Genomic DNA, 11,102 nt, shown 5'->3' on the forward strand with positions numbered 1-11,102 from the left:
CAGTGCAACCAGTAGCTAATTATGATAGCAAGGAAAATTGGGGGTAAGTAAGGATCAGCAGGGCATTTCAGGGGGAAGGCGTGGTGGGAAGAAAAGGGTGGAGGTGGGGCTCCTGTTCCCCAGATAAGGCTGGCCTGCCTGCAGTGGAAAGTGTGGACAAAGGGGAATAATGGGAGAGTGAGCCCCATTCCCAGAAGAGCCGGATTCCTAAGCTGCTGAGTCTGAATGCTAGTCCATCTCCCCCTGGGGACCACCAAAGTCTTTTGGGACCAGAGAAATGGCTGCATGAAAGGAAAATGAATGTGGCTGGTGTGTGTGATGGATGGGTTGTCATGAGGTGAGCAGAGGGGTGGGGACTGGAGATGGGACAACCATTGGAAAGATGTCACCATGGTCCAGGCATGAGATGACCAAAAGGGGAGGTTACACTGGTGGCCGTGGGAATGGGAAGGAGAGGGTAGACTCTTCGAAAGAGGAAGTGTTGAAATCTGTTTTGAGGCCTACAGAAAGGGACAATTTCATGTTCCAGGGGGATTTGATCAGGCAATGTCCTCTTGGCCAATTGTGGTGGCTATGGAGCTGCATAAGCTGATGACTGTTTTGAAGCCATACAGTGAAACAAAGAATGATTTCCAGTGCTTTGATGAGACCGATTAGGCTGCCCGGGGCAGGACCATTGAGAGGGGTGCTGGAATTCATATAGGAGAAGATCTGCCTCCTTCCTGCCCCATGGCGTTGTGCGATGTCACGGTAGCGACACTTTCAAACTGTCCTCCTTGGTGGGAGTGTGCATTGGTACAAGGTCCATCGGTCTCAAGTTGTCAAGATGTGCATACTCCTTGACCCAGGGATTCCCCCTGTAGAAATGTAGCCTTTGTGAATAATGAAGTAATTGGTTTGTACTAAGATTTTTTTGCTAGAAGGTTGATTTTTTAAAAATCATGTTTTTTAAGATTACACAGAAGGGGACATACTACTTACTTTACATCCTAATTTTCCCTATAAAAAAGGGTCATGAGACAAATTGACCACGAAGGAAGAAGGTATTATACAACATCACCTAAAGTTTTATTTATTTTTAAAATAATCAGTATGGTTGAATAGTGCAGTGTCTTAGTGTCAATGTTCAGATTTGAGAGTCTGAATTCCAACTCTGGCCTGTACCAGACATTTGGCTTTGTTTTCAAATTTTTGAGCCAGAACTCTCTGGAATTGCCTTGTTTTTCTAGGTCTTGAAAGTATTCTGCCTTTGACGGGGGAGTCTTACCGTTTTCTATTGCTTGTTTCAGTGGCAAACATTTATGTTTCCCTTCTCTGAGCAGGTTTCGGCTTTACACAGCTTGCTGTTGTTGCAGGTTTTGCTCTTTACCTAAATTGACATTGAAGTGCTTATATACCATGAATATGCTATATTTTTATATTGGTTTACTTTTGTTAACCTAAGCCTTGTGTTTCATCAATAAATTTGTGTGTGCAGTTTTTAAAAATCATTATATTGGGGGCTCATACAACTCTTATCACAGTCCATACATATACCCATTGTGTCAAGCACATTTGTATATTTGTTGCCATCATCATTTTCAAAACATTTTCTTCCTACTTGAGCCCTTGGTATCAGCTTCTCATTTCCCCCCATCCCCCCTCCCTCTCTCATGAACCCCTGATAATTTATAAGTTATTATTTTTTCATGTATTACACTGACCGATGTTTCCCTTTACCCACTTTTCTATTGCCTATCCCCCTGGGAGAGGGTTATAGTTAGATCATTGTGATCAGTTCCCCCTTTCTCCCCTTACCTTCTACTTAGGTTCTTGGTATTGCTACTCTCAATATTGGTCCTGAGGGGTTTATCTGTACTGAATTCCCTGTGTTTCCAGCTCTTATGTGTACCCATGTGCATGCTCTGACCTAGCCAGGTTTGTGATGTAGAATTGAGGTCATGAGAGTGGTGGGAGGAGGGGAGATGAAGCATTAAAGAACTAGAGGAAAGTTGTATGCTTCATCAGTGCTATACTGCACCCTGACTGGCTCATCTCCTCCCCATGACCCTTCTGTAAGGGGATGCCCAATTGTCTACAGATGTGCATGGGTCTCCAAGCTGCACTCCCCCTCATTCAAATGATAAGATTTTTTGTTCTGGGTCTTTGATGCCTGATACCTGATCCCTTTGACACTTCGTCATCACACAGGTTGGTGTGCTTCTTCCATGTGAGCTTTGCTGCTTCTCAGTCAGATGACCACTTCAAGTCTTTAAGACCCTAGATGCTGTATCTTTTGGTAGCCAAGCACCATCAGCTTTCTTCACCACATTTGTATTCAGCGGTCATGTCAGCAGGTTGAGCCTCACAGAATGCCGTATTATTAGAACAAAGTGTTCTTGTGTTGAGGGAATACTTAAGTCAAGGCACAATGTCCATCTGCAACCTTAATGCTAAACCCATTAATATATGCATATAGTTCTGTTTCCCCATAATTATATATAAATATATTGACATATATATGTATTTAGACCTCTTCTTTTTGTCTTTTTTGTTGTTGTTGTTTTGCTCTGCCTTGTTTTTGTGCATTTTATTATCTCAGAATGTCTATCTAGATAACATAGGTGGGATAAACAATCCAGAGGAGAAAACAATGAGACTGACTGTTCTGGGTGACCTGGGAGAGGGGGAGGTGGGGGGGAAAGAAGTGGGTGTTAACAAACTCAGGGACAAGGGAACAATAAATGATGCAAAATCTATGGCGAGGAGGGTCTAAGAGGTCTGGTAGAGCTTGATCAAGGGCAATGTAACCGAGAGGAATTACTGAAACTCAAATGAAGGCTGAACATGATAGTTGGACAAGAGGAAAGTAAAAGGAATTAGAGGAAGGAACTAGGAGGAAAAGGGCATTTAAAAAGGTCTAAATTTGTGTGTTTTAAGCAGTAAAGAAAAAAATTGGACATGGTCCTTGGATTTGAGTTTGCTATTTATTCAGAAGTAAGATTCACAGAAAGAAAGGTGATCGTGGCCAGCTTCTGTTTGTGCACAGAAAAGACTGAAGCTGTTGTGGGCAGCAGTGTTCAGGCAAGTTTGCCATTTCAACTTTTTTGTTGTTTCATTTTTTAGTTTGCGTACCTATTGTATTCTGGCAATTTTTTTTGAGGATGGGTACAGTGTACTTTAATTATAATACATACTTTATTGATAATACATGACTAGGTTGGGTTCTCTAAGCCCCTCCCCTTTTCCTTCTGGGGGTCTGGATGGGCTATTTTCAGTGTGTTGGGGGATTGAGTTGGCGAAAAGACTCCCCTGAAACTGAGGGACTCTTCCTCTAGTTTTTTTTCCTGGGGCTGGTGGTGGTCTGGGAGGGCTTTTACACCTTGGAGGTCATGTGGGTCACTCTGTTGCTCTACCCAAATTCATTGTCATACCAGAAAATGAGCTTGACAAAGTGCTTTGAGGGCAGTGCCAGCCCCAGCATCAAAAATGGAAGAGTAGGTGCCACTGTTGAAGTCACAGGAGACAACCTGGTCCTTGTGTTTCCCTAGGATGCCCTTAAAGGGATCATCCTGATTCCTGATTCACCACATTCTTGATGCCATCGTACTTGGCAGCTTTCTCCAGACGGCAGGTGAGATCCATGACTGACACATGGAGCGTGAGGACTCAGCTCCTGTATAAACTTGCCCACAGCCTTGGCGGCATCAGTAGATGTGGCGATGGTGTTCTGTGCAGTTCCACAGCCGTCACACTAGTTTCCCAGAAGGGCCATCCTCGGTCTTCTGAAGGGCAGTGATGGCATGAACTATGCTCTTGAGTCCTTCCACGATGCCAAAGTTGTGGTGGATGATGGTCTGGGGTGGTTGATGGGCAAGCCGTTTGTGGGTCAGGTAGCATTGCTGACAATCTTGAGGGAGTTGTTACACTTCTTGGAGCTCACACCCATCACAAACATGGGGGCATTGGTCAAAGGGGCAGAGATGATCACCGTTTTGGCACCACCCTTCAAGTGAGCCCCAGGCTTCCCTAAGGTCATGAAGACACCAGTGGACTCTTTTTTTTTTTTTTTAAAAAGAGGTGGTCAGTGGAGAGAAACTGGCAGGAATCATAAACACAGAGAAGAAACAGAGAAGATGGAGACAGGCTTCCTCACAAGCCTCTCCTGCACAAAGGAAGGGGAAGGCAAGATAGAACACATTTGCTTATCAATAGGAGGGACCAGAGATAATGAAAGGGCTGAGTGGAGGAAGATGAGCTATTCAAAGGACTAGACACCAGTGGACTTTTAAGACATACTCGGCACCAGCCTCACCCCACTCGATGTTGGCAGGATCTTGCTCCTGGAAGTTGAAGACAGATTTTTCATTAATGATAAACTTTCCATTCTCAGCCTTGATGGTGCCATTAAACTTGCCATACTGGAACATGCAGACTGTGTAGTTCAGGTCAATGGAGGGATCATTCCTGGGAACAATGTCCATGTTGCCAGAGTTGAAAGCACTGGTGACCAGGTGTCCAGGGCGGCCAAATCCGTTTACTCTGACCTTCATCATTGTGTATACGGGATTGGGTTGGTACTGCATGGGGATGGGAAGATGCGGCTGCCTTGCACGAGGAGGAGCAGAGAGCCTCTGCATATTTTTATCTGGCATTTTACTGTAGTTTGACTGAAAGTTTGCAGAGAAAATTAATTTTTCATTCAACATTTATAGACATTTTATGTAACAACATCTTTCTCAGTCTCTGTGTGAATTCCTTTGTTCCATTCTTTCATATTTCCTGCCCCTTCCTGCATTCTGAACTCTGCTGTTAGAAAAATGCTGCCCTTTTGGTCTCTGTGGTATTTACATAATCTGGTGTCAATTTGGGACTAGAGAGGATTAAGAGTGAAGGGGTGGAGTCTAGTCTGTCAATTGGATTATACCCAATGAAGCTTCTGTGTGGGCATGGACTTCTGAAAATTCTGGGAATTCCTGGATTTCCTCCTTGGAGGCAGGAGAGAGATTCTCTTAAGACTCACTCCCAGAGGGACGCTCTACTGACTCGACAAATTGCACTATACTGATAGACCCCATGTCCTGGGAACCGAAGAAGCCACGTGGGGATTCTTACAATGCCACTGATTCACAAGACTTTCCACCCACTGACCTGTGACCTTCCTGCATTCAGCGTCATTGCATGTGTTCGTGAGTCTGAAGAGGACTTTATATAGACTGGTATCAGACATATGGGCTAATAGCAGATGGATAAATTTCATCTGGACTGGGCTAGAATGTTTGTTAAATATTCAGTCACTCTTGTATATAAACCTCTTTCTTACATGCACATGAGTTTCTACAGATTTGTTTCTCTAGTCAACCTGGATTAACACAGTCTGATATCAATGATTATTCTGAACAACCCATTCCTCACAGGTGCTACTGTGTGCTTTATAAGCTGAAAAGTCATCTCGGGGAGTCCGTTCAGTTATAAATTTGAAGGGCCAAACTCTCCAGGTTTCCATCAGTTTCTATCAGATCAGTAAGTTTTTAAAAGCTATTTTATTTCAACCATTTTATGTGTACATTTCAAGGGCATCTATTATATTATATTCAATATATTGTGCTAACATAATTTTTCATTTCCAAGAGGTTTTCATCACCCTTAAACGAAACCCAGTATCCTTTTAGCAATAACTTACATTACCTCGTAGGGTGTGATCATGGGCAATGTAACCAAGAGGAATTACTGAAACCCAAATGAAGACTGAGCATGATAATGGGACAAGAGGAAAGTCAAAGGAAATAGAGGAAAGGGCTAGGAGGCAAAGGGCATTTATAGAAGTCTAAATAAAGGCATGCACATATGTAAATATATTTATATATGAGGATGGGGAAATAAATCTATGTGCATATATTTATAGGTTTAGTATGTGCATATATTTATAGGTTTAGTATTAAGGTGGCAGATGGACATTTGCCATCCACTCAAGTACTCCCTTAATGCAAGAATACTTTCTTCTATTAAATTGGCATTATATGATGCTCAACTTCCCGACACACTTGCTGAAGACAAAGCAGGTACATAAGCAAATGTGGCGAAGAAAGCGGATGGTGCCCAGCTATCAAAACATATAGCATCTGGGGTCTTAAAGGCTCGAAGGTAAACAAGCGACCATCTCGTTCAGAGACAACAAAGCCCACATGGAAGAAGCACAGCAACCTGTGCAATCATGAGGTGTCAAAGGGATCAGGTATCAGGCATCATCAGAGCAAAAAAAATCATATCATAGTGAATGAGGGAGGAAGTGCAGAGTGGAGAGCCAAAGCCCATTTGTAGGCCACTGGACATCCCCTTACAGAAGGGGATTGGGGAGGAGACGAGCCAGTCAGGGTGCGATGTAGCAATGATGGAACATACAACTTTCCTCTAGTTCCTAAATGCTTCCTCCTCCTCCACTATCATGATCCCAAATCTACCTTACAAATCTGGCTAGACCAGAGGATGTATACTGGTACAGATAGGAACTGGAAACACAGGGAATCAGGGCGGATGATCCCCTCAGGACCAGTGGTGAGAGTGGCGATACTGGGAGGGTGGAGAGAGAGTGATTTGGAAAGGGGCAACCTGTTTCAAGGACCTGCATTTGACCTCCTCCCTGGGCAACATACAACAGAAAAGTGGGTGAAGGAAGACGTTAGACAGGGAAAGACATGACAACATAATAATTTATAAATTATCAAGGGTTCATGAGGGTGGGGGGCGCGGGGAGGGAGAAATGAGGAGCTGATGCCAGGGGCTTAGTTGGAGAGCAAATGTTTTGAGAATGATGAGGGCAATGAATGTACAAATGTGCTTTACACAATTGATGTATGTATGGATTGTGATAAGAGTTGTATGAGGCCTTAATAAAACAGGCAACATACAACAGAAAAGTGGGTGAAGGAAGACGTTAGACAGGGAAAGACATGACAACATAATAATTTATAAATTATCAAGGGTTCATGAGGGTGGGGGGCGCGGGAGGGAGAAATGAGGAGCTGATGCCAGGGGCTTAGTTGGAGAGCAAATGTTTTGAGAATGATGAGGGCAATGAATGTACAAATGTGCTTTACACAATTGATGTATGTATGGATTGTGATAAGAGTTGTATGAGGCCTTAATAAAACAATTAAAAAAAACTTACATTACCTCTTTCCACAACTCCAGGTAACCACTAATAAACTTTGGTCTCTATACCGTTGTCTATCCTAGATATTTCATAACTGGGACCAGAGAATATTTGTCACTTTATGTCTGACTTATTTCACTTAGCATAGCGTTTTCAAAGTTGTAACCATGTTGTTTCCGTCTTTGGGCTTTTTTTCTCTCACGGTATTTAAAAATAAAAAGATGTAGACAACTCAAAGGTCTCAACACAGGTGATTAAACTTGTCATCCATTAGATGCTGTCCAGTGAATTCTGACTCTTATGGAGAGTACAATACAACAAAACAAACAAAGCACCATCCTCAAAATCATGGCTATGGCTGAGTCCATTGTTGTAGTTACTGTGGCAACCCATTTCCTTTGGGGTATTCTATTTCTTCACTTGCCTTCTATGTTACCAAGCATGATGTCCTTCTTCAGGGACTGGACCCACATGATAGGATGCCTACAATACTTGAGAAAGCGTCACCAGCCACCTGGGGGTGCAAAGGAAAACAACACTGAGGTATCACCTACAATGGCAATGACAGCCCAATTAAAAAAAAGGAAACAACAAATTGTGGAGATGGTTGAAAGAAATTGGAACTCATATACTGCTGGAGGGTCTGTAAACATGAACAATCATTGTAGAAATCTATGTGGCACTATCTCAAACAACTGGAATAGAAATCTAATATGATTTAGCAATACCTGTGCTGGCCATATACCCTAAAGAAGTAGGAGACAACACAAACAGATGGATGGACCCCATGCTCATCTCAGGACTGTTCACAATAACAAGAAGTTGGAAACAGCTCAAAAGGCCACCAGTAGAAGAATGCATAAAGAAACTTTGGAACATATACACAATGGAATACGGTGCATTGTAAACATTGGTGAAACTACACAGCTCCAAATGACATGGATGGACCTGGAGAACATTATGCTGAGTGAAGTTAGTCAATCACAGAAGGAAAAGTAATGTATGAGGTCACTACTGTAAGGATAAGCACTAAGCTTTTGATGTTGCTCAATAATTGGCAACTTAAACCTATTTGCTATTTTTATACTCTCTTTGCTTTTTTGTGATATGTCTTAGTACTGCAGACATAATTTTGCCTTATGAATGAGCATTATCGAATTTTTTGCCATGTGTATAACCCTTATTCTTAGACAGTGTTCAGTCACTTAAGTTCTTAATCTATACAAGTGTACATTCCATGTATTTTAGTCAAAAATTGACTTGATAGCAGTGAATTATACATGCATGTTTTCTTTTTCCCCAATAGTTCTTCAAATTCTATACCATTGACTAGACTTATGATATTATTATTACAATTACCAAATGTCCAATGGAGGTTAGCTCTGCTGCCCCTAGGGGAAGAGGGATATATATATACATTAGAGATATGAGTGGATTTTTAGCTTTTGCTTAATCAGAAATAATCTAAGAGCAATTCATTTTTATGACGTGGCACTGCTCAATAGGTGCCGTCATCACTGAAGATATGGGTGTTGTAGCAAAGTGTGATGAAGACCTCAGAAAACTCAAGGAGAGAGTAAGATAAGTGATGATACACTGAGGGGATTATAATATATAAGTTGAAACAAAATATGTATGACTTATTTAATGTAAAACTTTTGATCTACTCTGCAAACCTTCACTTAATTTACAACAAAAAGAAGAAAAGACAATGTCATGGCTTGGGCGAGGTGCACTCTAGTCCTTACGGTGACATCTTTGCCTTTGACCACTGTAAAGAGGTAATTTGCAGCAAGTTTTCCCAATGAAGCACATCTTTTAATTTCTTGACTGCTGCTTCTACGGGCTTTGATTGTGGATCCAAGGAAATTTAAAGCCTTGACAACTTCCTGCATATCTACATAAGGAAATATTATACAGTCATTGCCCACCATTTGCCTGTTAGTTTGTTGTACTGTGGTGGCTTATGTGTTGTTGTGATGCTGACAGTTCTGCCACTGGTATTTCAAATATCAATAGGGTTACTTAAAGTGAACATGTTTCAGCAGAGTTTCCAGACTAAGAAAAGGCTACAAGGAAGGAGTAGTTTGTTCACTTTGGAGGAATTAGTCACGGAAAACCTTATGGAAAGCATGAAAATACTGTCAGATACTGAAAACCTCATGGATAGTATCAGAACACTGGTAGAGACAGGGCTAGAAGATGAGTCTCCCGGGTCAGAAGGCACTCAGAATATGAGGAAGAGTTGGCGTCTCAAAGTAGAGTCAACCATAATGATGTGGCTGGAGTAAGTCTGCAAGAGCAAAGCCATCAGGACTTCCATTTGCTGATGGGGCATGACTCAAAATGAAAAGAAACTGCTGCAAACATCAATTAATAATTGGAACTTTGAAATTATGAAGTATGGATCTAGGGGATTTGAAAGTAATTGAAATGGAATGCATAAGGATCGATATTCTATGCATTAGTCAGGTGAAATGGACTGGATGAGGGAGCCATTTGATTTATTATCCCAAGAATGACAGATTCAAGAGAAATGTCATTACAGTCATCATCAAAAAGGACATCTCAAGATCAATCTTGTACTACAATGTTGTCTGTGATAGTATAATATATATCCCCTTACAAGGAAATCCAATCTATACAACTATTATTCAAATTTATGCACCAACCCTAAAAGCTAGTGATGAAGAATTATACCAACAACTTCAATCTGACATTGATTAAATATGCAACCTAGATGCATTGATAATCATTGATGACTGAAATGCAAGAGTTGGAAACAAATAGGAAGGAACAGTAGTTGGAAAATAAAGTCTAGGGGATAGAAATGAAGCTAGAGGTCACATGATAGAATTTTGCAAGATTAATAACTCCATCTCATACATATTTTTTTCAACAACACAACTAGAGACTGTACATATAGACTTCTCCAGATAGAATACATAGATATCCAATTCACTGCATCTGTGGGAGAGATGATGAAGAAGTTCAATATAAGCATCTGAAAGGTGGCTGGCTGTGGAACAGACCATCAATTGCTCATATATAAGTTCAGGTTGAAGCTAAAAAAATTAAAACAAATCCACACAAACTATGATCTTGAAATGGAAGAATTTTGAGAACAGTTCAAAAACAGATTTGATGTATTAAACCCTAGTGACAGAAGACCTTATGAGTTGTGGGATGACATCAAGAATATCATTCATGAAGAAAGCAAAAGGTCATTAAAAAGACAGGAAAGAAAAACAAGATCAAGTGGATGTCAGAAGAGACTCTGAAACTTGCTCTAAAGTGTAGAGTAACTAAGGCAAATGGAAGAAATGATAAAATCAAAACTAAATAGATAATTTCGAAAGGCAGTTCAAGAGGACCCTAAATTGTGAGAATCCAGTTTGCAGAAGACTGTGGGTGACAAGGGGAGCCCAAGATAGATTTTTGGAATCTACATAGGAAATAAGCATCTGGTGATTTCTCTCTATCCGTAATAAAAGGATAGGAAGAAACTGGTTACTAAGCAGAATGTATTGGACAGATGACTATAGAAGATCAAAAGGATAAACATGACTTGAACAGTTAAAACCTTGTCAGCTGACACACCCACTCCCCTACGGATGCACATTAAGCTTGATGTGTTTCCCAACATTTTTGGTATTTTTTTGTTTGTTCATATTGGGATTTATCTCAGATGTATTATATCATTGGGGGTGGGGGGGGGTAGGGTGTTAGGCCTGGTTGACTAAAGAATCCAGAGGCACTCATATATGTATAAGAAACAGTTTTATATAAAAGAGTAATTGTTTATTAAGAAAGCATCCCAACCCAGTCAGAATCAAATCTGTAAGTCTGATATTACACTGTAAGTGCAGTACTAATCCCAAAATCCTTCTTCAGACTCACACAGTCACATGCAATGATGCAAAATGCAGGAAGATCACAGGCTGGTAGGTGCAAAGTCTTGTGGATCCAA

General features: G+C 41.1%; 1 pseudogene; it reads right to left on the reverse strand.

The window, feature by feature from the left end:
• Nucleotides 1-3,407: 3,407 nt before the first annotated feature.
• LOC142433625 (glyceraldehyde-3-phosphate dehydrogenase-like) lies at nt 3,408-4,535 on the reverse strand (annotated as a pseudogene).
• Between the last annotated feature and the right edge of the window lie 6,567 nt (nt 4,536-11,102).

This window comes from Tenrec ecaudatus, chromosome X, assembly GCF_050624435.1.
Source record: "Tenrec ecaudatus isolate mTenEca1 chromosome X, mTenEca1.hap1, whole genome shotgun sequence".
NCBI lineage: Eukaryota > Metazoa > Chordata > Mammalia > Afrosoricida > Tenrecidae > Tenrec > Tenrec ecaudatus.